Raw genomic sequence first — 25,685 nt, forward strand, 5'->3', positions numbered from 1 at the left:
CTTAACATGGTCACCCATCATCTCTGAAATCACCTTGTTTTTTGCTCTCCTACACACAGTCCTCCCAACATAAAGATTCAACTCCTTTTTAATAAGCTGTTGGAACTCAAAAATTCTAATGCTTGGTTGTTCCTTTATCCTCTCATTATAGTGACTGCTAAAAATTTGGAGTTGCAAAGTTTGTTTCTATTTGTAGGGTCACATTTGTGAATTGGATTGTAGTTCTTCACTACAAAATTATAAGTCCTAGAGTCAAAACTGGCAAATAAAAAGCCAAGGACAACCCTCTGTACACCTAACCCTTACCCTTAAAGGTTCATTAACATGCTTTTCAATAGCAACATGTTCAGCAACTGCATACTTAGTAACAGCAGCCCTAAAATCATCAACACACTCAAATTGTAGATCTGTTGTTGACACCCAATTTTGTCCCGCCTCTCCTCCAAAATACCTATTTACGCTTCTAATATTTTTAGAAAATTAAAAATATATATATATTTATTTTTTACTAAATTATTAGCCTCTTATCAATACCGGCACTTTATTATTCTATTACAGTTACTAATTATTGTTGTTATTATTATTATTATTATTATTATTACTATTACTATTATTATCATTATTATTATTATTAGTTCAAATCCGAGCCCAATCAACTCATACTATTTTGGACCAGTCCATTAATAACCAGCCCATATTTTAATTCATCAACACCCTATTCATAAAATCAACCCACATTTTAATTCACCTCAGCCCAAAAAAATAAATACTCAGCCGACATTTTCAGTCCATTCCTTCTACCCGACCCGGCCCACCACCCTACCCGACCCGGCCTAATATTCTTATTCCCTACCCTAATCCCTTTTCCCTCATCCTCTTTTCCCTCTCTCTTTCTCCTTCATCTCCTCATCGTCACCCCCACCACCACCGCTCCTCTTCATCATCTCCCAACCCCACCACCACCGCCGCCTACACCCCACTCCCACTTCCCTCTGTTCCCCACCTTCGTCTTGTCCCCCCGCTCCTCTCTCTCCTTTTCCCGCTCCCTCTCTCTTTCTTCTACACAAAACCTAAAAAAAACCTATAAATAGTTGAGAGTGGAAACGTGTTAAAGGACGAGATTTTGGAAGGCGAGAATCCCTTCACGAAAACAGGTTTTAAAACCCCAAAAAATTGCCTTGCAAAAAAAACGGATCTGGAACCCCGAAATCCCCTAAGAATCAAGGCTTTTGAATCGCAAAATTCCCTTGAAATTATGTTCTGAAACAAGCTCCTTTTTGTTGTTTTTTTTTTTTTGAAATCTTCGAAAAATCTCTAAAATATAAGCCCTTTTTTGCCGCATAGAATTCCTTAAAAATCAGTTTCTTTAGCAGTCGTAATCTTATTTTAATATCGGGTCAAAATACTAGCTTCAATTCGTATTCGTTTGCCCTGTTGTTGTCGTGAATCCGAGCATCGCAAGCTCGGATTTAATAGTCTTCGAGGTAGATATCGAAACCTTCGCCTCACTTCGCTGCATCCGGAGAAGGTAATTCCCCTTTTCTACTTGTTTTCGCATCCTTCAGTTGCTATTCTACATGTTGTTTAGTAGTAGAGTTGATTAGCTCAGTTTAAATAGTTTGTTTGCATGTTGATAGTAATTCGGACTTAATTTGTTTGGTATGATGGTTTGATTATCGAGCTTGGCTCTGTTTGTGTAATTACATGCATTAGGTGCGATAACTGGGCTTTAATTGATTCAAATGTGTGGGTTAATCATGTTAGCTGGTTTAAATGGCGTATTGTTATACAAATCTGGTTAATTGGTCAGTAGGATATTCGAACTCGTTTAAGAGTTGTTGTTAGGTCAGACATGATTAGTAGTCGAATCTGTGGCTGATTTCTGTTTTACTTCTGATTATATTAACGAAGAATACCTCTATAAGTTTGTTCAATGTGTTTTAATAATGTCATAGTAATAAGGTAGGTTAGCATAATCCTCGGAGATTCACTGATTACTTGTTTATGTTCAGTTTTAATTAGTTTTCAGTCACCTGTGATTTGTTGAAATGAAATCAGTATGATTAGACATGCTATTAGTATAGTCCATAGATCTTGTTTGATATTGAAGTAGCCTGGGGTGCTGTTTGGTTTTGTTAACTGATTCAGGATTCTGTATCGAATTATTGACTCATAATTTGTGAAAACATGGTTAGTTTAAACTTCAATAATGTAGAGGATTTTACCTAGTCCAATCCAGTTTGCACATGTCACTCTAAATTGGCCTTTGTGTCCAAATTCGTATGATGAATTACCTGCAATTTAGTGGTATATTTAATTAAGACCTTCTGCCTAATATTTAAGACTCTGGCTGTTTTGTTCTTGTCATGTTATACCTTCCCCTTCTTCTCTGCTATTTTCCTCTATTTCTAGGTAGCTAGTTCATGCCCTGTTAAATATAAGTTCTGTCTGCAAATCTGTTTGTTTGTATGTTGTGTGTTGTCTCTTTCGAGTGCTTGTTGCAGTGTCTCAAAATGATATCTTAAGTACGCTAACAAGTTGAAAATTGCTGCTGTTTGAGTATCCTTTGTCATCATAGATAGGACATTATCAAATATTTTTTTTTAAGGTCTAAATACAGGTTCGGCTGGGATTAGTATATTCAGTTGTAATGGGGCTCTCTTTGCTTTGTTTTGTTACCTGACCCTGCTGTCCCTGTTCTCTGTCAAAACTGCATTTAAACTAAGCAGCTTATTCCATTTCCTGATGTTGTACAAAGTCCCCAATTCCTATATAGAGACAGTGAAAGCCAGCAAATCAACCACTGCTCAACTCTGCAAATGTGCAGATTAACTTGTAAACCATGAGAAACTGTAATAGTTTCGTTATGATTGTTTGAGGTAATATAAATGTGAGGTTTAATTCACAGATCAGTGTGTGTTTATGTTTAATGTGGACACTGTTTGGTATAATTATTAGGATGTGTTAGCATCAGTTTCCTTCGATTATGATTAGTGTAAGTTGATTTAATGTGGAGCATGATTTAAACTTAAAAACCTCTTCTACCTGAAACTTTTTTTTTGGACAACTGATTAAGGATGTAGCCTTGTAACATGATCCTTGTGGTTATTATTGTTGTTGATTCCCATTTGCACTCTACATTTAGGTTGAGTATAATTAGTTGTTGAAACATTTTAGTTTGACTTCCCTCTGGTGGATTGGTTGCTGCATTAGGTTTTAATGTTCATTACTTTGTTATGTACTGGAGTATCTAGTAGCCTTACTTTGTGTCGGTTGATGTCAAGTGTTGATCTTTGTATAGTTTGTTTGGGATTTACTGAATAGTAAATGGTTTAAGGGCCAAAGCAATGTTATTATGGACATGTGTAATAGGAAAAGGACATTTCATGATGTCATTCTTTCGTATCTCATCTTTGGTTCAAAAATTTAGTTCAATGCCCTTTCCCCTATCCCTTTACAACTGTTAGCCTTTGTAATACGTACATGCCCATTCTGAGATTTTAACTATAAGCTCTAAAGCATGAATTCTGCCAAAACAAAAGTAACAAAAAGTGCTTTAACCTTGACTTTGTATGATCACATCTTTCAAATCTATGCTTCCTTCTATTCTAACTAGTTGTTTTGAATACTAAGAGGAATTCCTAAAACGCCATACTCTGTGTACTGTCATCTTCAGTGTAGGTTCTAATAAACTGGAAATTGATTTTAACTGAAATTTGCCTCAGTGATATTTGGTGTCCTCTTAAGTGTATGAGTTGTTGAAATGAAAAAGGGGTCATTATCTTTGTTTGGTTTGCTGACTTATTGCTGGTGCATTTGTAAGCTGCTGATACTTAAAATGTGTTAAATAGTAAAAGAATAGTTTCAGGTCTATATGAATGCTGTGATGAGTTTATCCTTGTTTAAGTCCATACATGTTTGTGCATTTGCAAGTGTGGGCTGTTTGATTATGTATATGTATATGCATAATATATACATATATTACACATATAAATCAGTCGCCTGTTGAGATTGCTCTATTATATTGGCACGTCAAGGTCCTACTCTTGTTTATTAGTTATGTGATGGTTTATTTGGTTTCGATTACTTGTTTTTCTTTTTTTTTTAGCGTGTCTTGCATATCTTCACTATATTAATCCTTTTCTTCCCTTTTTTTTTTTTTTTTATGCATGGCTATCGCGTACGAGTCTAAGACTCGTCGTCTTCCGCAGTCGATGTTGGGCCAAGGTCCAACGAAACAGCCTTCTCTCTCTCCGTCCAGCCTTTATAGGAAAACAGGAAATCTTCTGGGCCAAAGCCCAACAGCAGCAGTGATCGCAACAGTCTAAGATGGGCTGAGCCCATTCCTGCTCGCAGCAGTTGGGCCTGGAAAATGGGCCAGATCCATTTAACTTTCTTCCCCTCTCCTTTATTTTATTGTTGTATATTATGATTTGCTTTGTATGACTAACCTTATCTTATTTTATTTTCTTAACCTAGATGAATCCTAATGAATTAGTAGGTTTAGTTTTAGTAGTGGGTAGTTTAGTTTAAGAAAGACCAACAATCAATTCCATAAATTTTACTCTCTTCTTTTCATGTTAAAACTATTTATAATGTCTAATATTTATTTTATCTGGAACAATTGATTTGCTAAATGGCATGACTATATATTTCAAGTAAAGGGAGTCATATTTTTATCATAAACGTTTCAAAACGTCACTAATACGCAAGTAAAAGTATATTTTATAAGTAACTCTTCAAGTTTTGAATCAATCATGCATATTTTTAGCTAAGCATAATTAATAAGAAATAATAAAAAAAAGGAGAAAGAAAACTCACTTCCTTTTGAATCCTATTTATAAGCCTAGATTTTCTACATTGCTACATTCATATAATATAATTTATTCAAAGTTCAAAATTACTAAATCTTTTCTCAAAAGCTATTATTTATGGGCAAATTATCATATTTTATACAAATCTTATATTAAACAGCATTTCATTTTAAAGTTTAGCCACATTTATAAGTCTTCTTCAAATGACATTTTTTTCTTAACAATGCTTAAGTTTTATTTCATGCAAATTATCACATTTCCTATAAATCTTATTAAATATTATCTTTTATTTAAGGCTTCATCAATATTTTTAAGTCCCATTTAAATTTTTAGAATCTTCTTTTACACACGTTATTATGTTTTTCTACGAGTATTATTTTAAACAACACTATTATGCTTTCGTCTAAAACCTTAACAACATTCATAAATCGTATTTTTTTAAAAATGGCATTCGAAGTCTCTGATTATTATATTTTCTGTAAATCTTATTTTAACTAACATTATTTTCTTTTAAAACTTTAGCAATATCTAAAAATCATTTTCTAAATTTTAAGCATTTTATTTACTCTCAATTAATTAACCTAAGTTTGGTCGGATAACCATAAGTTAACGGATTCTAAAGGATGCCTAACCCCTTCCCTTTAGGATAATATAGAGCCCTTACCTAGAATCACACTGGTTAAGCAGACTATTAACGGAGGTTTAGTTTTAACTTTGCCTTAGTTAATATCTAGGTGTCCTAATTCACCGTCAAATTAATTAGGTGGCGACTCCTTAAAACGAAATAAATAGGAATCACCAATACGTCATACCCTTAATTTAACTCCAGGGTTAAAATGGGGTGTGACACCTGTTTCCCGTGTAACCTTCTTGCAAGTTTTATCAAACACAGCTCTTGCTTTTACCTTCCTTCTTCTTGCTTTTTGTTTTTGTTCAACCACTTCTCCATCATCATCATTACAGTTGTTGACACCCAATTTTGTCCCGCCTCTCCTCCGAATATATATTTACACTCCTAATATTTTGGCAATTTAAGAAAATTAGTTATATTTTACTATGATTATCAACTTTTATTAATATCCGCGTTTCACTACCCTATTGCAGTCACTAGCAATTATTTTGATCATTATTATTATTATCATTATTATTATTATTATTATTATTATTATTATTATTATTATTATTATTATTATTATCATTATCATTACCAGTATTATTATAATTCGCATTATAATCATTTCAGCACTTTTACCACCATATGCACACGCATCGCATAATTAAATAATAGCGTTTATTTATTGTTGACTTTCAAAATATTATTGCACGGCTATTACGACGTAATATAATTTTTATTTTTAATCTGAGCACTAATAATTACATACTTTTATATTAAATAATATTTGGGCACCCGTTAATATATAATCATATAAAATAGGTCTTTTACTTAAATTCAGAAGCCAATTTATTTCTTTCATTCAGCCCATATTTTTAATTCATCAACCCAAATCCGAACCCAATCAACTCATGCTATTTTCGGATCAGTTCATAAAATCAGCCCACATTTTTAACCTACCCAGCCCATGCTCTAAATTCCGCAGCCCACATTTTTAACCCAATACCAGCCCAACATTTTAAAGCAACCAACCCAACATTTTAAAACAACCGGCCCACTACCCGGTGACCCGACCCGGGTCATTTAACAAAAAGCAACTAGGTTTTCATCATATTCTTCAGCCGCACACCCCCCTTTCTCTCCTCCTTCTCTCTTCTTCACCCTCTCTTCATCGACGAATAAGGCAAAGTCACAAAGGCCTTTCACCTATATCAGCCCATGCGTCGTCATTTTGGGGAAGGAAATTAATGATTCTGTCCTTCCTCATCCGGATTCAACCCTTGAAAAGAGGTTAGGTTTTGTTTGCCTCATCCTTCTCTCCTGTCGATCTGAAACACTTTAATGGACTTCGTCCGTTTGTGAAGCAAAATCTTGCTTTATCAGTTCCTTTTTAATTTTCGGGTACAAAAGTTTTTATGAAGGTTGTCTTCTTCTTCGGGTCTCTGATCGTTGTCATCCGAACGTTTTGACTGAAACAAAAGCCCGCCCAATTTTCAGTTTTCAAACGGAAGCAAACCCTAGAAAACCCCCCTATAAATAACCGTTTTCTGATTTGAAAAGATTAAGCTGGAACGGCCTGAAAATTGAAAAGTTCTTGAGCTGCAAAAACCCCCCTAAAAAATATAAGTTTTAGTCGCCTATAATACCCTAAAATATCAGTCCTTTTAGCAGTCTTAATATAGTTTTAATATCGAGTCAAAATACTAAATCAATTTTTGTTTTCGTTTGCCTTGGTACTGTTTCGAATCCGAGTATCGCAAGCTTGAATTTGATAGTGTTCAGGTGGATATCGAAACCCCCCGCACCCTGTTCGCTGCACCCAAGAAAGGTAATTTCCTTTCCTTCAAGTGTTTCAATTTTTGTTGTGCTTTAGTTGCTGTTACAGTTAATTATTTGACACTGATAGTTTAGCGTCATCGGTTTTCATGCTTTAGTTGTTGTTAATTAATGGTTTTGGTGGCTTAGTATAATTTAGTATGGGTTTACTTGTTGTTTTAGCTAAGGCATGCTGCTAGTCTGATAAGAGGTATGCTATTTAAATCATGTTGTTAATAAATATTAAGCCCAATATAGTATGTGCAGCTATTTAAATCATGTTGTCAGTTTGGCATGTTAGTTTATTAGATTAGTATATTCTTAGATCAGATTAGTTGCACCTAGCCATGGATCATGCCCAGTTTGCTAGCATATTTGGTATTAACCTGCCTTCCAACCTGTTTAGTTCATTGCTTGACTCAATCATCAGATTAGTATTGTGTTACTTTCCAATTTAACTTCAGCCTTGCTTTAAGATTTGTTGTCGTGTGTTTAAATAATTTCACACTCTTGGCATGGTTTGGTTCAATTTAAACTTGTCCATGATTGCTTAGGTTGCTTGTTAGCCTGTTTGAATATGGTCGGATATGACTTAATCAAAGAAGTATGAATCAATAGGATAACTATATGTTTGAGGCATAGGATAACTTGCTCATTAATTATGTGGGTTGGTTAACTTCAGAACCTAAAAAAGATAGGTCTGCTCCTGCTATATATTTGAAAAGACTCTAGTATTAAAGGTTGTTCATAATGATCGATATGTTTTTCTTAAAATGAGTCTAGGCAACCTCTTAGCGAATAGGATATGTTAATCAATGGAAATAGGATCAACAATAGGTTTGATAGGAATTGAAATGTTGATTGTGAACCCTGAACTTGCCTAAATTTGTTCATGTTCACTAAGTGCCTACTTTAAGTGATCTCAATTAAAGCATGATTTCAGCCTGGCCTTAATTTTTAATTTTCCCCTGAAACTATGTATTCATATGTGATGGTTTAAATAGTTTTCTGGCATCCTTTTTGTGTTATTGAATAAGTAAATAAGATTGATATGGTATGCCAAAGGCAATATGTGTGTTTGGATAAGCATGTATGCTTGTTTTGGAATTCTGTGTTGGCTGCATAATACTGAATATCCATTCATATGTTAGAATTCCCTTTTTCCCTGTTGCTGTGCATATGCCTCCTCTGAGACACTTGCTTTGCCTAAATATTATGAATTGCCAGTACATTTTGCAAAGTGTTGTCACGGCTAAGTCATTATTGTCCCAAGTGTCCAAGCTAGTTATTTTCTATCTTGTTTCTTTCTGTTGGGTTTCCAGTCCCTTGTTTAGATTAGGATAAATATACATATTATATACATACTCCACTGGTCTGTTTTATTTACATCATATTCGTTTAGCCTTATTTATCGATTATGTACTAATCCTTTTCTTTTGTTTTTGTGCATGACTATCGCGCACGAGTCCGAAGGACTCGTTCTCCTTCCGCATCCGATGTTGGGCTAAAAGCCCAACGTGAACTCTCCTCTCTCGAGTCAGCCCAACCCGCAGCAAAAGAAGAAGAAAAATCTCTGGGCCAAAGCCCAACAGCAGCAGCCACATCGCAGCATCCTAAAATGGGCCAAGCCCATTTTTGAACTTTTTTATTTCCGCCATTTTATTATCTTGTGTACTTGATTGTTTGACTAACCTTTCATCTTATGTTTTTTTTTTACTTAGCTTAGATGAATTATAAAGGGATTAGTATGGGTAGTTTTAGTAAGGGTTAGTTAATTCAAGAGAAATCAACATTTCCATAGGATTCATTTTTTTTTATATATATTAAAATTATTGATGGTATCTATAATAGTTATTTTGTTAGAATAATTGATTTTTCAAAATAGTATGACTACATATTTTGAGCTGAAGGAATCACGATTTATGCTTACTATCTTAGAAAATTTAAATGTCACTAATAGGCAAATATAAATTCAAGTACATTCTATAAATAATTTTTCAAGGTTTATCCAATAGTACACATCTTTTAGCCAAGTATAGTTAATATAAAAGAAAGAAAACTCATATCCTTTCCATCACATTTTAAAGAAAATAAGTCTAGGTATTTTTACATCACCATATTGATATAATATAAATTTTATCTAAAGTTCGCATTTGCTAAAAGGCTATTATTTATAGGTGAGTTGTTATATTTTTTGCAAGTCTTATTTTCAATAACATTACTACACTTTCATTCAAGGCTTTAACAACATGTCCAAGTTTTATTTTAACTAGCATTTAAAATCTTCTTTTTACGCAAATCATTATATTTTTTTTTACAAGTATTATTTTAAATAGCATCATTATTACTTTCATTTAAAGCCTTAACAACATTTATAAGTCTTATTTTAAAATGGCAATTAAAGTCTTCTTTTATACAAATCATTATGTTTTCTGCAAATCTTATTTTAACTAACCTTATTTCCTTTTAAAACTTTAGCAATATTTGTAAGCCATTTTTGTTAAAATTTAAACATTATATTTAGCCTTAATTAATTAACCTAAGTTTGGCCGGTTAACCGTAATTAACGGATTCTAAAGGATGCCTAACCCCTTCCCTTTAGGATAAATAGAACCCTTACCTGGAATCATAAATTAAGCAGACCATTAACGGAGGTTTAGTTAGTGTTACCTTAGTTAATAATTAGGTGCCCTAATTCACCTTAAAATCAATTAGGTGGCGACTCCTAAAAATAAAGCAAAATAAGAATCACCAATATGTTGTACTCTAATTTAACCCGTTTAAATGGGGTATAACAACAGTCATCTGGATCAGTCTCAAAGCTAGAAGCTTCATCAGAAGGGTAATATGGCTCATCTCCAGCTAACTTGCCGTCTAAACTATCTCTAATACCACATTCTGATTCATCAAACCCCACATCTGCCCCTTTTCTTCCTGTTCCTAGCTTAACATGTGCAGGAACAGGAGGTCTTTTACCCATCCCACATGAGATGTTCCCTTACTATCGCTATTGCTTGACCAATCCCTTTTTCAAAAGATACTCTACTCCCCCTCCCCCTTATGGGTTGCATATTCTAATAAGAGTGAGGCCAATTGAGTCTCTTCAACCATGTGGCATACAAATGCCTCCAAAATATCCCCATGCCCCAAACATGCTGCAATTCCCATTGTATCCCTATCTGATGTTATTGGTATCAAGGGTAAGCTTTTAGGCAATCTAGCATAAAGTAAGCATCTCCCGGGGTCATAGCCTAAATCACTCACACAATCCATCAATTCAAAGTAGGAAAATTTATCTATGTCCACATCATAAATATCAGTAACTTCTCCCCTAACATATCTTTATTTACCCTTACCCTTTAAAAGTCCACTATGGTAAAATCTCAAAGTAATCAGTTCAAAAGATATTTTACAACCTGAAAATTGTACAGTTCGATTTAAGAAGTAAATTCACACACAACTACTTATTACAACATATTGGACATATTTAAGCATGAAACACAGTAGAATTGAAGAAAAAAGAATGCCTAAAAAAACCTAGTTCCAGTCGCAATAAACAGTAATAACATTATACCACTTTTATAAACACAATACTACTTTTTTTTTAACATATTCAAGCATTTACCATGACATTTACACAGTAGAATCAATAAAAAAACTAAACATGTAAAAAACCCTAGATGTAGTCTATTTACACAAAATAAAGTGAGAGAACAGGTTAACCTTTTAACAAAAGAGCTTTATCTAGTCGTGAAATAGGTGTGACCTTCACGAAAATCACCAAAAACACCAGTGCAACCCTTAAATAAGACTTAAATCAGTAACCCTAACTTTGATTATAAGTGTAATAGAGAGATGGACTCAACAAACACAAGAAAATCCAACAAATATTGACCAGATCGTGTTGAATCTCGTCAGAAGTTGAAGGATTTCATATGGATCAATTGGTACGTAGGGTTGTTTTAACGGGTGGGTGAAAGAAAGAGTAAATTGGGTGTAAATCGGGTGGGGTAAATGAAATGGAGGGGTGAAACGAATCAGGTTTGGGTTTAATGGATTGAGTCGACATAAATTAATTCATTTAATACGTGACAACACGGTAGGGCGAGTGACTACCACATTTTTATTAAAACTTGGGTTTGGGTGTCCGGAGGGGTAATTAATATCACTTTTTTTTATATATTAGGTGTGTAATATGTCACTATTAAAGTTTAAGTGTGATATCGACTTTTGGGGTATAGTTTAAAGGTCAATTTATGTCTTTTGCCTAACAAAATATTTATCTTTTTACACAAATTTTGTGGGTATGAGTACACAACGATGAATAAGTGATCTGAATTTGAATTATTTTCAGGTAACACATAGAAAAATATGATATAATAAGCATACAAAACTGCAATCACCAAAATCTTTTTTTAATTTTAAACTTAGTAGGCGTTTGGCCATGAAAACCAAATATATTTCACTTTATTTGGTATTTTGGAGTTGGAGTTGGAGTTGAACATGGAATTGTATTTGGTTGTAGTTTTTGTAAAGAATATTTGGTTGTTTGAATATATTGAAAGTGAAAAAAGTGAGGAAAAAAATGTAGAAAAAATGAAAAATAGTTTTGGTTATTTTTCAAATTCCAAATACAACTTCAAGTTGTATTTGAAATTTTTATGGCCAAACACCGTAAAATGAAAAAAGTGAAAAAATATTTCAAAAAAAAATGAATAATTCTCGTGGACAAACTGGCCCGTAGAAAAAACTAATCAAAGTTTGAAGTTGAATATAACTAGTGAAAGGTGCTACCAACGTCTATAGTGGTGATTGATTTGAACATGGACTCTTTTTTTCTTTTCATCATTTGAATCTTGTGGCTGAGAGTTTGAGCACACCATATCCTTGTTCCTTGAGTATCAAGGCAAAAAAAAATTCTCGCAAGATGTAGGCCAAATCTCACCTTTTATCTTAATTTTTTTTTATTATATAAAAAAGGATGTTCAATTTTTGTAGTCCTCACAGGGCTACTTTTGATATTTCATGTTTTTGTACTTTTTGAGATCTTTTCGTATTTAATCGCTATTGTGCATAAACTATTTGTTTCTTTGACAATTGGATAAAAGAGAACAAACCATTATTAGGACACTTGTACGAATTTCTAAAATTTTCTTTGTGCCATGAATTAGTTCTTCATTACCTCAAATATTTTAATGGGTTCTATGTAAACTATGCAATTTTACTCGGCTATTATTCCCTTCGTTTACTTCTAACTATTCACTATATTAAAAAAATATTTTTATTTTTGTTTGTCCATTTTAGCATATCAAAAGAAAAATATATTTTTTTATATTTTACTATTAACATTAATTACTTATTACTTATTCCCCAAATCATTTTGCAAGGCTTAAGACTATAGAACACTTAATATGAGTATTATGATAAAATACACACTCCATTTATAATCCTCTTAAAGGAGTTCAAAGTCTATTATGGATAAGTAAAAGTTAGTGAAGGAGTAATAAGGACTTCTTATATGCCACAAAAAGTAATGATATCATGGAAAAGACAATTGATACACCACAAAGTATATACTTCTTTTGTTTCTATTTATGTAACGCTGTTGGGATAGACATAAAATTTAAGAAAGAAAGAAATATTTTTGAAATTTTGGACATTTGTGTCAGTATATATCTTTTTATTAAGGGTTAAAGGAGAATTTTTAAGTTTAAGCTGTTTTTAACCATAAAAAGGTGTTATTCTTTTTTGGAAAGACTAAAAAAAATGTGTGCCACATAAATTGAGAAAAAATGAGTATTAAATTGAAATTTTCGAGAAAGAAAAAATTATTAAATTCAAACAAATTTAAAAATAAGAAAACAAATTATTTTCAAGAACTTATTGAAAAAATATTGTTTCGTTTAATTTGAAGGAACGCTAAAAAGTATTTTGCAGTACCATAATTTGTAATTATCTAACTTAAGTTTCTAAATTTATTTATTAGTTAACTTCATCGATTTCGTTATACAATAATATTTGTGGCATTAAATATTTTTGACATTATTTGAACATCGTAACATCTTTTTGCAAAAAATATTGTTAGCCAATATGAGTTTAATAAAAAAAAAAAACAAATGAAATTCATTTTACATATGATAGAGCTCAATTTAGATCATTAGAGATTATAGTCTCATAAACTTTTGGCAAAATAGAAAATGGAAGAGCATTTGTACATGCTTTTGGTCGGAAATGTTTAAAAAATCTAAAATATAAACTAAGAAAAATGTCCTCCTATAACTTTTAAATACCTTTTTAATCTTTTAGACACAAAGAATTAGGAGTAGAAAATAAAAAAATAATTACAAATAAATGATTTTTAATGTTAAGTCCGGGCCAAATGCCACTAGTATGTGATATATTTAATTTTTAGTTTTTCTCAATTTTTTCTTTTTACATATATTAAAAAAATACTTGATTTTTTAATATGTGTAAAATATATATAAAATACTTGATTTTATGTTACTTCTTTCATGCACGAATTTTGTGCGTGAAAGGGTCAAAGTTTTAACTTTACAATTTGATTTTTTCACGCACAAAATTCATGTGTGAAACCTACCCTTTTTTTTTTAAAGTGTTATTTGGTTCAATTTTTTTTTATACCACAAAAGTCGCGGACTCTAACATGAGAAGCATGTTGTAACACGTTACAAAAATTGGGATGTCCTAGTCAAAAATACCATTCCAGAACCTTCCCAATAATAATAACAGCTGTCCCTCTATTTGCGTACCCTATTCCACGTCAACCTCTTTGCCGCCTCTTTCGGTTAACACATCTACCATTAAATATCTTATCCTAAATCAATCTCAGCCGTCCGATCCTTCCCAATAATAATAACAGCTGTCGCTCTATTTGCGTACCCTATTCCACGTCAACCTCTTTGCCGCCTCTTTCGGTTAACACATCTACCATTAAATATCTTATCCTAAATCAATCTCAGCCGTCCGATCCTTCCCAATAATAAAAATAATTCCATAACAGCTGTGTATGTATTTGCGTACCATATTCCTCGTCAACCTCTTCACCGCCTCATACGGTTAACTCATCTACCGTTAAATATCTTATCCTAAATCAATCTCAGCCGTCCAATCCTTCAAAATTCTCAATAAATTACGATCTTCTGCTGTCATTCAAACGTATCTCTTTTCGCTTCTATCTCTCAATATCTGTTCTTCAGATCTATCTAACATAGTTTATCTTCTTCAATTTTCGTATTCAGATCTGTGTAGATCGTTCTTCGATCTACGTTTTGAATATGGATTTGATGTGTTTCTGTAACGACTCGTCGGTTGACCAACCTAACGGTGTGTTTGTTCGGTTTGCGTGGATCGTGGCCGTTGATTGAGGAAGAGCATGTAGATCTGATGCTTTTCACGTTTTTCAAGGTAGATTAGCATCAGGTCTGTTTGGTTTTCATAGATTTGTGGAGTTTGAAGCATAGTTTTGATCGATCGAGGCGTTACAAGAGCTTATCGGTGAGCTAAATATGCTTATTACTGCCTATGTCTAGTTTATGTGATAGTTTTTGCTTTTCTAGACTCAAACTGCACGATTTTTGGCCAATAGTTTTTCAACCAAATTGATACGATACGAGATAAATTGCAACTACTTTTTATGAAATGAAATTATCGATCTCGTCTAATTCAATAATCTCGCTAAGTGAAAAGTGAACAGTATCACATCTTTGTTGATAGATGAAAATTGGCAAGTTGTGTGTGTTGGTAACTTGCTAATCGTTTATACATGTTACAGATCTGGATAGAGATGCAAAGGACTATTTGATCAGTCCCTCGAAAAGTGAATAATTGGAAGTATCACACATCTCGTTGCAGTTTCGACCGGTTACCATCTATTGAGGGTTGAATCTACGATCGTGATTATGTTTATAAGGTTATGATTGTTTTATTTTGATGTCTATAATTATTTAAATGTCTCATGTTCATTTAGTTTTTCTTTATTGCATGCATATGTACGAGAAGATGAAAGAATTGAGTGATGAGAGAGGAAAAAAAAGTGAGGATATTTATTGTTGATGTTACCAGGCCTTTGCCATGTTGGGTGCGCTCGCATGGCAGGTCAAAAAGTACCTAATAAACGTATTTATTTTTGGTGTTTTGAGAGGAGAGGCACGGGGTTTTATTTGCCCGGCTCTCCTCTCTTCGCGTGTCTCGTGTTCTTTTTATTTTTCCTGCACTTCCCATGTTCCTGGTTCGAACAACTCTGCATCGATCAAGTGGTTACTTGTCCTCGAATTGGTCTCTATTTATTTATGAACTGTGTCATCTTGGAAGACCAATTCAAGGACAAGTAACTCATGTTGATTTGCTTAACACGGCGACGGACAAAGCAACGTTTCCACTGCAGCACTCCGCTAGAGGTACAAACTCAATTCTCTTTGCGAAATTTAATTTCACATTTTTCATTATTATTATTCACATTTTTTACAGTAGCTATCAATTAAGACGATAATTTTCGTTCAGACGCTCATTGACATTTACAAATTTTTTTAAAGGAGAATTGCTCAAAAAATGTGTTTGATATCATAATCACCTACGCCTTTTAATTTTATTTCAACTATCTAAAAAATGTTCGAGGATGCGGTTTTCTAAAATTTATGCTGCTTAATGGTTAATTGAACTTTTTAACCTGAGATAAACATAGGCCTTTATTAGTTGTGGAGAATTTATGCTTTAATACATCTTTGAACGGTTTAAATACGTCTTTAAATGGTTCAAGTACTAAGTACGGGTGTGGTCTATTTAACTTGCAAAATTGCATCTGGCGTATCTTTTTTTGATTTTGAGCCGTCCAGATAATTAAATTGGCCATTAGCCCCTTATCTTCTCAGTTATTTATTGGAGCAGTAATTGGTTGATTAACTATATGAGCTTTAACAAGCTGTCGGCAATAGTGAAGTAGTCATGGCAGAAGCTTGCGTATCGTAATCCCCGATTTTGCCTAAGTTGTGGTTTATTACTGTACCTTCCTTTAAATTTCCGTACTATTCTCTCTTTGCAATTAGTACCATGTCTTCCTTGATGATGAGTTATTATTTTATTATTTTTGAGTAATGCCTTTTTTTTAATTTAATAGCGGGAGAACAATTATGTTTTTCTAATCAATAATGTAATTGTGTCGATCTGTTGGAGATTGTTGTAATGAAACCCTTAATTGTAGCCCTTTGGAGGGGTACCCTTTTAGGCAGGTTCTGGATGTTGGTACCCTGGTTCTGGATGTTTCCTAAAAACCATTCATTGTACCCCGGTTAGATTTGGCTTGTAACAAATATGATGTGAGGTTTTGCTTTACAATAAGCTGGCGGAGCATTGATGCTTGCTGAAGCTGTTAACTGGTACTGGATAAGTGGTGCTGCTCTTGATGTTATCCGGTGAACTAGAACTCCAAGCTGATCAAGTAGTGGACTGTTTCTGTTGAAGAATTGTTCGAGTAGCTGGTGCTGTTGCAGATTTTGCAGGAATTTTAATTATGAAGGCTTATTTTACCGTGTTGATGTGACCTTGGACAAGGGTTACACTGGACACCAACTCAATTTCCTCAGAAGGAAGGAGAAGCAAGCACGTCCTTAGTGGCCTCTATTCCTGACTTGACCGGGCTGCTTCGGGTTTTAGGATGTTTTGTAGCTGCTGTGGTTTGTAATCAACAATTTTGTCGTCCGGTGTTATACCTGCTGTTGCGTCATGCTGAAGTGTTGTCATTCTGAAGTGCACTTTCCATAATATTGTTTTTTAGCTCTCAGGCTATTTCTAAGATTATTAAGTATATATCCTTTGGAAGTGTTCTGTGGAAGTGTTTTCTCAGAAACCTTGTTGCCAGTAACTAGTATGTGGGCTAAAGACTTTGTTGTGCTCTCTGATATTCCTGAGGTAATCGAGTTGTCTTAGTTCAATTATTAGCTTTCTTTTGTCAAAATTTACTAGTATGTGGGCTAAAGACTTTGTTGTGCTCTCTGATATTCCTGAGGTAATCGAGTTGTCTTAGTACAATTATTAGCTTTCTTTTGTCAAAATTTACTGTGTTATTATGGTGGTTCTATTTGTATAATCAATGTTGAAATTTATGTTGCAGGTGACTTTTTGCGTATCTGCAGGCCGGAGTAAATTTTAGTGTTTGATTGCCGTTTGGAGTAAAATCTACTTTATTATGAACTGGAGGAGTAAAATTTGGGCTTACCTACCGTCTGGAGTAAAATTTTGCTTATCTACCGTCTGGAGTAATACACATGTATAGAAGAATGATGGTGCGTTTAATTGTTCTGCTGTTGTGAATTTGGTCAAGTCATTAGGTCAATTGTTTGTTTTTTCGAGTTATATTAATTGCTTTTTGGGTAGACCGTTGATCTTGTTTCAGTTTGGCGGTGTATTATTAATTATTTGAAGTGGCATGGTAGATAGTTAATATGATCTTGTTCACTTTGCCTGTGTATTTATTAATTATTAGACCTGGCATTAGAGATCGTTAATATGATCTCGTTTCACGTTGCAGAGTTTATTTATTAATTATTAGACCTGGCATGATAGATCGTTAATATGATCTTGGTTCACATTGGCAGTGTATTTATTAATTGTTAACTGGCATGATATACTTGGTTGTTAGAACTGCCATGCAATTGAATATTTGTGGAGTGTAGTATAGTTTGGGTGGCTGTCTCGGTAGTGTAGTATTATTTTCTAAATTGATACTGTTATGGAATATTTTCGAGTAAGTCGCTACTTAATATTTTAGATTAATCATATTATTGGTGATGAGGTGGGCAAACATCTCGTATTCTTTCTGGTCCATCACTACCTTTTTGATTAGAAGGTTGGTCTCTAGAATCGCCGTGGGTTATTATAGGCGGTCGTAAAACTTGCTGTCTTGCATTAATGGTAATGCATTGCTATTTTTTTTTTAAAAACGGACCGCTAATTGTTAATGAACATCGATGTACCATATAGTGAACGCGTTTTTCCTGACCACAAAAAAATTGTTGATGAACATCATCGCTATTTTACCCAACACTAACAAAGTCGGTAGACATTAATAGAGTGACGAACATTAATTTCTTTTTCATTTTAAGTTAAGTAATAGGGTAATGGTTTCTCTTTAAATTTCCGTTTAATTTGATATTTTTAATATATACAAGGCTCTCTTTTCCTATTTATCTTATCTTAATTGTTTTTAATTTTTAATTTAATTAAATTATTTGGTGTCGTTACTTGCTGTTTGTATGGGTCCAAGAGCTCGGTTTATGGTGGAGCGCTCGATGCCAATTGCATGCGAGAGGTCGGTGGTTCGAATCCACCTGGATCCCTAATTTATGTGTTGCGTAATACTGATGCATAGTATTTTCTACGATTGATTTTCTGTGTGGAATTAAATCATGTTTCTTGTAGTTTTCTTTTCCCGATCATGTAGTAATTTGCATATTAGATTCGCCTCTTGCACGGATTATTTTGATGGAGATGTTATGGTTTGTTATTAGTTTATGGTTTGTTATTAGTTTATTTAGTTTTCGTAGATATCACGGGTCGTAGATATCACGGGATTTTGTTTTACCTGATGGATTTAATATTATGACGTCATTTAATTATCTGGCGTTTATAACATTTCAGTGTTTTAATCTCTCCTGTAGGTTGTTATTTCCATCTGGTTGATAATCCGAAAGACAATTAACTACTCTACCGAGTAGAGGGTTGTTAGGGTTTTTGCTACCTTCTCAAATTTTCGTGATCAACGGAAAAATCTTTGGGACTAAAGTAGAAAATAGAGTTGTAAGAGCGAAATGATGGAATTAAAAAACATTTCAAATATTGTAGTCTTGGTGACCTTAATTTAATCTTTTATTTTTTTCGGTGGAGTTGGTTCTTTTTGAGCCACTAATTGTAACTGCTCAATTTAATATTCGGCCGTGATGCAGCTAGTTGGATATTGTGGTTGTACCTAACACAAAAAGAACGGTAGATTCATTTTCTTAAAAGTATAATTGCACAAGGATTGAAGGTGTTGTAAAAACATTGTATAAATCTTATTTTCTAGCGAACAACAATTGTTAATTTTTGTTTTCTATTTATTACTTCTATATTTTTAAAAATACTACTCAAAATTAATTTAATTTTATTATAAGATGTTTTCATTAATTATCAGATGTTTTCATTTATAAATAGGACATATTTACATCTTTTCAGTTGATTTTTCATTTGCTTTGTGTTAAAAATAAAAAAATTATCTCTAGAATAATTGAAGGATCACAAAAGTAATTAGCACCAAATATAGATCTAGACTTTAGGGACATGGTCAAAGTCATGTGTTCGAAAACGCTAACAAGCTAACACGCTAAATCATGGCTGTTCACCGCCCTTCCAGCTCAGTTTATATGCTCTGTCTATCCTCATGACATTTTTTTAATCCTTATTTTTTCACATGATTATTATTTACATTAGTTTTTACGTAATTTTTAAGTACTTTTTTTAAATTTATAATTTAAAATTAAACTGTTTGACTTGAAATTAAAATTAATGCCACATAAATTAAAGAAAGTATTTAATTTAATGTGAAAAGCGTGAAAATTCTGGAAAAATCATGTTATTAGACGTGAGAAGCATGGTATAACACGTTACAAAAGTTAAGATGTGCTAGCAAGAATAAAACAACTTTTCCCCTAATAAAGTCCAAGTAATTGCGTGCCCTTTGCCGCCTCGTCAATCTCTTTGCCGCCTTTTACGATTAGCGCATCAACCGTTGAATACCTTATCCCAAATTAATCTCAACCGTCCAATCCTTCCAGTTCCTCTGTATATTACAGTTTGATTTTGCTTTTTATTTCATCATTCATACATACCTCACCTTTCACCTTATGCCAACAGCTGTTTTCTCCAGATCTCTTCTATGTAGTTTAAGATTATCTTCTTCAGTTTCATATTCAGATCTGTGTAGATCGTTTTTCTATCTACCTTTTGAATAGGGATTTGATGTGTTCCTGCAATGGCTCGTCAATTGACCGGCCAAACGGTGTAGCTGTTCGTTCTGCGACGGCGATGACCGCCGGTTGACGCAGATGTTGTAGGTCTGAAGCTTTTGGCACAGATTGGTGAATATGGACTAAGACTCCACATACCGGAAGAGAAATTGACGTTATTTCTAGAACGGAATATAGATATTGGTACAACAGGAGGCTCGAGGTCTGACCTCGAGCGTAATATACGTTACCATTGAAGAGACTTTAGCCACATCAACACCCGAATGAGGCGATCAAGAAAGTCCTCCTCGGGATTGTTTGGTAGTTGATTAGAGTTATACAGGTATTGTATAAATTATGAGAAAGTTCATTTTTTTATGCAGAAATGAATTAGTGATGAGGAAATTTATATTTTATGCAGGAATTAGTAATACATGGATTACTTATGAGGAAATTTATGAATTATTTCGTGTTTAGTTATTCATGGAGTATTAGTTATGCCATCTTCTATCCTTTCACATAATTTATAATTTATAAATGTGAGCTAATTATGTTTCTTATTATTTGTTGTAATACCTGTATTAGGCAAAGTTCTGTTTGTTGACAACTTGCTAATCATTTTTACATGTTGCAGATCCGAATTGAGCTGCAAGGCCTTTTGAATTGATATCCGGTTACAAATCAAACAGAAGGATCGGTGATCTTTTGATGCTGTTGCATAACACATCGAGCCTGTTGGTGAATCTAAGGTTATAATAGTTTTATTCTAATGTTATATAAATATTTGAATGGTTCATGTGCATTAGTTTTTATTTATACATGCATATGTATGAGAGGATGAAAGATTTGAGTGGCGTTGTGAGGAAAAAAGTGAGAGTATTTATTGTTGATGTTACCGGGCCTTTGCCATGTTGGGTGCGCTCGCATGGCAGGTCAAAAAGTACCTAATAAAAGTATTTATTTTTGGTGTTGGAGAGGAGAGGCACGGGGTTTTATTTGCCCGGCTCTCCTCTCTTTGTGTGTCTCGTGTCCTCTTTTATTTTTCCTGTTTCCATTTCATTCCGTGGTCACTTGTCCTCGAATTGGTCTTACTTATTTCTGAAATGTGTCATATTGGACGACCAATTCGATGACAAAGTAACTGGTGTCGATTTGCTAATTGCGGGGATGGACAAACAAGCAACGTTCTATTGCAGCACTTCGTTAGAGGTACAATCATCAATTCTCTTTGGTATAGTTAATTAGTTGCATCATTATTTTCAGATCAGCTGGCGACTCCGAACTACTTGGCTTACTTAATTTCACTCCACAGTTTATCAATCTTAAAATTTTCTAAGCGGTTGCATACTTCTATAAAGTTTGAATTTGAATAACTTGTGACTTAGTGTTCACTGTTTTCACCACTGGATGTAGGTTGCTTTCAGAGGCATCTTAGTGTTGATAAGGTAAAATCTTATTAAGAAAGGAAACAAGATGGTACAAAAGACTGCATCATAAGCAGTCAACACCTACAGCAGCAAAGCACAACAACAGCATACCCAGTAGAATCCCACAATGTGGGGTCTGGGGATGGTAGAGTGTACGCAGACCTTAGGTAGGGGCTGTTTCCGAAAGACCCTTGGCTTAAGAGATCGGCTTAAGAGAGAACAAGAGAAGCACCAATTACAAATTTACTAACAAATCCAAAAACTCCATATACTTATCCATAATATCAATTGGACATCTTTTGCACCAAAAAAAACCAGATCCGGAGACAAGTATTTTTTATTCTGGATATATGCCCCCGTTTGCACTAATTACATTCTTATTTGTTTCAAAGCAGAGGCCTGCTGAGCCCGTGGATTGGCTTAAGACTACTTGGAAACTATTTTCATAAGAACTGCTGGTCCTCGAGTGTTGGAAGGAACTTTTTATTTGTGGTTTTCATAAAACTGGTATAAGGACCTTAATTTGCCTTAATCAGAAACTAGTAACCAATCTTGTGTTGGGCGTTCGTGTGCTGTCAATTGGACCAACTATTTATATTGTTTTTGTTCATTTCGCTGCAAATCAGTTTCTACTAACCATCAGTCTCATTATCTTATTAAGCTTAAGACATTCAAATAATTAGATTTTAATTGATTGATTTAGCTACATGACAGATAAACATTATAGAAACTAACTAGCTGGTTTCTAGCAAAGAGACCAGGAACTAGTTAGGTTGTCTCTAACATAGTCGAGGATGGTTACAGTGGTCATTTTTCATTACAACCGCTTGCGGTAAATTTTTATTTTCTATCAATTGAACTTTGACTTGACTTGGCAAATATTTAAGAGTTGCTCTTGCTCAATTAGTTATGTATTCTAGTATAGAGTTTTGTGGGAGCTCCTCTCTCTATGATGTAACTGTATCTACTTCAATGGACATTCTTGTTATGGTACTGTTATTGTAGTCCTTGGAGGGTACCTTTTTGTAAGACAGGTTTGGATTTAACCTATAAAGCAGCTCAGTGTCTCTAAAAGTTAAATTGAAGCTTCTGAAATCATGGTTAATGGCTGTGATTGATAATAAGGGAGAGCCCGGTCATGTGGCCTGAAGTTAATCATGCTGCTGTTGGTGTATTTCTGCTTGCTGAATGTAATCTATCAAGAAATGTTCGAGCTGCTGCTGCTGCTGTATTTCCCGTTGAAGATTTGTTATTTCGTGTCTGCTGTGTGACACACAGGAATTCTTAATTGCCGCTGCTCCTGCTGGTTTGAAGCAGTGGGTTCTATTGTTTCTGGTGCCGTCATATGCTAGAAGTTTGAGCACCGATTAGTTTTGCATGATGCTGCATCCTGATGAAGCATGGCAGGCTGCAGTTGCCACAGAATCTTCGGAAGTGCATTGTTCATTGAGTGTTATAGTCATCTTAAGCATCAGTCATATTATAAGCTCTTTGCTAATTTCTGAATGGAACCGTCAACCACTTTTGGGAGTTTTTCCTAGCTGAGTGGTCCGACCATGTGTCATGGTTGATTCTTAGCTTTGCTCAAATGACGATTCTCTACTTTTTCATACCCTCCAGTTATCTGGCCATCTGGTTCTGTCTTGCAAATTTTTTGTTTTCCTCTATGCATTTGTTATATGCGGTTGATTTTCATTTTACAACCTTTATGTTTGCGCTTTGTTTATATACACATGTGGCTGTTATATATCGATATGATGATGTCTTTGGTAATTTATTTTAGTTAGTTCTTGCGGCAGAAATGGTGTTTGAGCGGATTGAAATAGTATCAGTATTTTGTGTCGGTGCTGCCCTGCAGGGGATGAAGTTTCGGCCCATGCCAACTCCGAATTCCTAATGTTTGTGCCGATGAAGTTGCTAATTCTCACTATAATTGAGAATGTTTTAAGTCTTTTCTTCAAGAGACGCTGTTATTGATGGCAAGAGTTTCCGGCAGGTTATACATTAATTTTTCAGGTGTTCTGATTTCTATCCAGTCGGCAGGGGCATCTTTCATTATCGTACTGGTACTGGTAGGATGGCCTGGTAATTTTCTTTCATTGGATATCATGGCATCGATGTAAATTTCGGCCATCCTGCGATAATTTGGTTTCGAAGGCTGTGTATTTGTCAGAAGAACTCGAATGCTGGAAACTTCTATTTGGGAATATTTTATAATTATCTGATCGTAGTATAGAATTTTTTTTCCTGTAGGTAGTATAGATTCACTATTAATGGAAGTTTCATCAACTTATAAATGTTTTAGGTTACACTATATGATGTGTAATAGGTATCAGTCAATAGTCTCTTTCAGATTGATTTTTGAATTATTGCAGGTTAGTGTCAGCAAATTGCTTCTTAGTGACCATTAAAAGTTAGTGGTAATGCCTTGCTTCTGATTGACTGCCAGTAATATCAAGGTGAACGTCGTCTCTGTTACGTTGAATGTTTTTATCTATTTTCCATTAAGAAATTGGCATCTTTTTTATGTTCACAAAAAATCTGTTCTTTTATCAAATTTGTAGATTTGTAGATACTTTGGTTGATCACTGCCATAATTAAACGTTTTTGTCTTATGTTTCTCGGACTTCTCAAAAAATGTTGTTGTACTCAGTTTTGTTCCTCTAAAAATGTATAGCTTTTAAAGGGTTTTGACACGCCTTTTGTTGGATGGATCCAAGAGCTCGGCTTTGGGGGACTGCTCGATGTATTGTATTCGAGAGGTTGGTGGTTCGAATCCACCTGGATCCCTAATCTAACTGTAACATATGTTTACTAATTTCACATCCTCTCTCTGTGTTTCTTGTCGAATTTACATTTCATAAGTGTTTCTGTCCAATACAAGAAATTATTACAACTTTGTCCTGCATCAACAACTGGAGGTATGCTGCCATTAGAATGTTTGATCAGCTGATTTTTCTGATAATAATATTTCATTCTCCGTGCACATCAATGTGAAAGTAACTAAAATATATTTGGATGATAGTCCGTCGTATCTAAACCAAACCAGTGAGACATCAAAATTTGACGCGTACATTCTTTTCTTCTTTTTCTTTTTCATTCGCAAGAGGAATGCATCAACAAAACTGTCCTTCCATGTAGATCGTTGTCAAGCTAATAAGTCCAAAAACAGAGCATGGAGTACACTGGCATGAGAAACAAGCGAAGTATATATACACGCATAAGTGAAAGTCAATGTTATATTCTTTTTCTTGATGGCTGTATTGTTACGAGGTCAGCAAACTATTTCATGTTTATTGTTACTTCCTTTCATTTGCTAGCAATTCCGCTTTTAATGCTACCTTTTCAATCTTACCTTTCCCTAGAGGTTACTTGTAATTACCTTTAAACAAACTGTACAGGTAATAATTAATAACAATTCAGCAATACGACCACCCATCGAGTTGTTTTTGGGGTCTGATCATGTGACGGGAAACTACAAATTGCTTCATGTGTCGCGGTATCTTAGGCCGAGTAGCTCTCGAACTGCATTGCTGGAGAAAGTGGCTGTTTTAGCTGTTATCGTACGGCCAGCGGCCGTAGTTAATAGTATGTTAATTTGATACTGTTGTAGTATGCGCCGCGGCCCTATTAATATTTTGGGTATACGGTGATGCTAACAAGTCTTTTTTACCAAGGTTGCTGCAAGATTGGAGATTATGAAGGTTGTGGCTGCGTTGGTTGGAGAAGAAAAGATTTAACGACAAGATGAGGGAAACGCATGTATTAGCAACAGGCAAGGTTGATTTAGGATTTAAATTAATGGATTCCACTTTTAAATTTTTTTAGCATTATATATATAACCACAACATACCCATAGGGGTCCGGTAGCATTGTATATTTTGTATTGTTAAAATTATAAGTTTAGTTATGTTATAAACTATTTTACAAGTTGATATTTGAATGTATTATTAAATGTAGATTATACCACTCATACATTAAGTGATAAATACAACTGACACTTGCAAGTTGTATTTTAGTT

At 34.1% G+C, this 25,685-nt stretch overlaps 1 long non-coding RNA gene across 4 annotated transcripts; it reads left to right on the forward strand.

Moving 5' to 3' along the window:
- The first annotated feature begins 14,398 nt into the window (after window positions 1-14,398).
- LOC132628012 (uncharacterized) lies at window positions 14,399-25,080 on the forward strand. Of its 4 annotated transcripts, XR_009578021.1 has the most exons (6): window positions 14,399-14,757; window positions 15,035-17,166; window positions 17,369-20,580; window positions 20,872-24,123; window positions 24,806-24,937; window positions 25,066-25,080. It is a non-coding gene; the product is annotated as an uncharacterized LOC132628012 (long non-coding RNA). The 4 variants fall into 4 exon arrangements; XR_009578022.1 differs by lacking the exons at window positions 24,806-24,937; window positions 25,066-25,080 and adding an exon at window positions 24,229-24,650 and having other exon boundaries at window positions 14,400-14,757; XR_009578023.1 differs by lacking the exons at window positions 24,806-24,937; window positions 25,066-25,080 and having other exon boundaries at window positions 14,403-14,757; window positions 20,872-21,446; window positions 21,651-23,437.
- Window positions 25,081-25,685: the final 605 nt, after the last annotated feature.

The sequence above is a fragment of the Lycium barbarum genome, chromosome 2 (assembly GCF_019175385.1).
Source record: "Lycium barbarum isolate Lr01 chromosome 2, ASM1917538v2, whole genome shotgun sequence".
Taxonomy (NCBI): Eukaryota; Viridiplantae; Streptophyta; class Magnoliopsida; order Solanales; family Solanaceae; genus Lycium; species Lycium barbarum.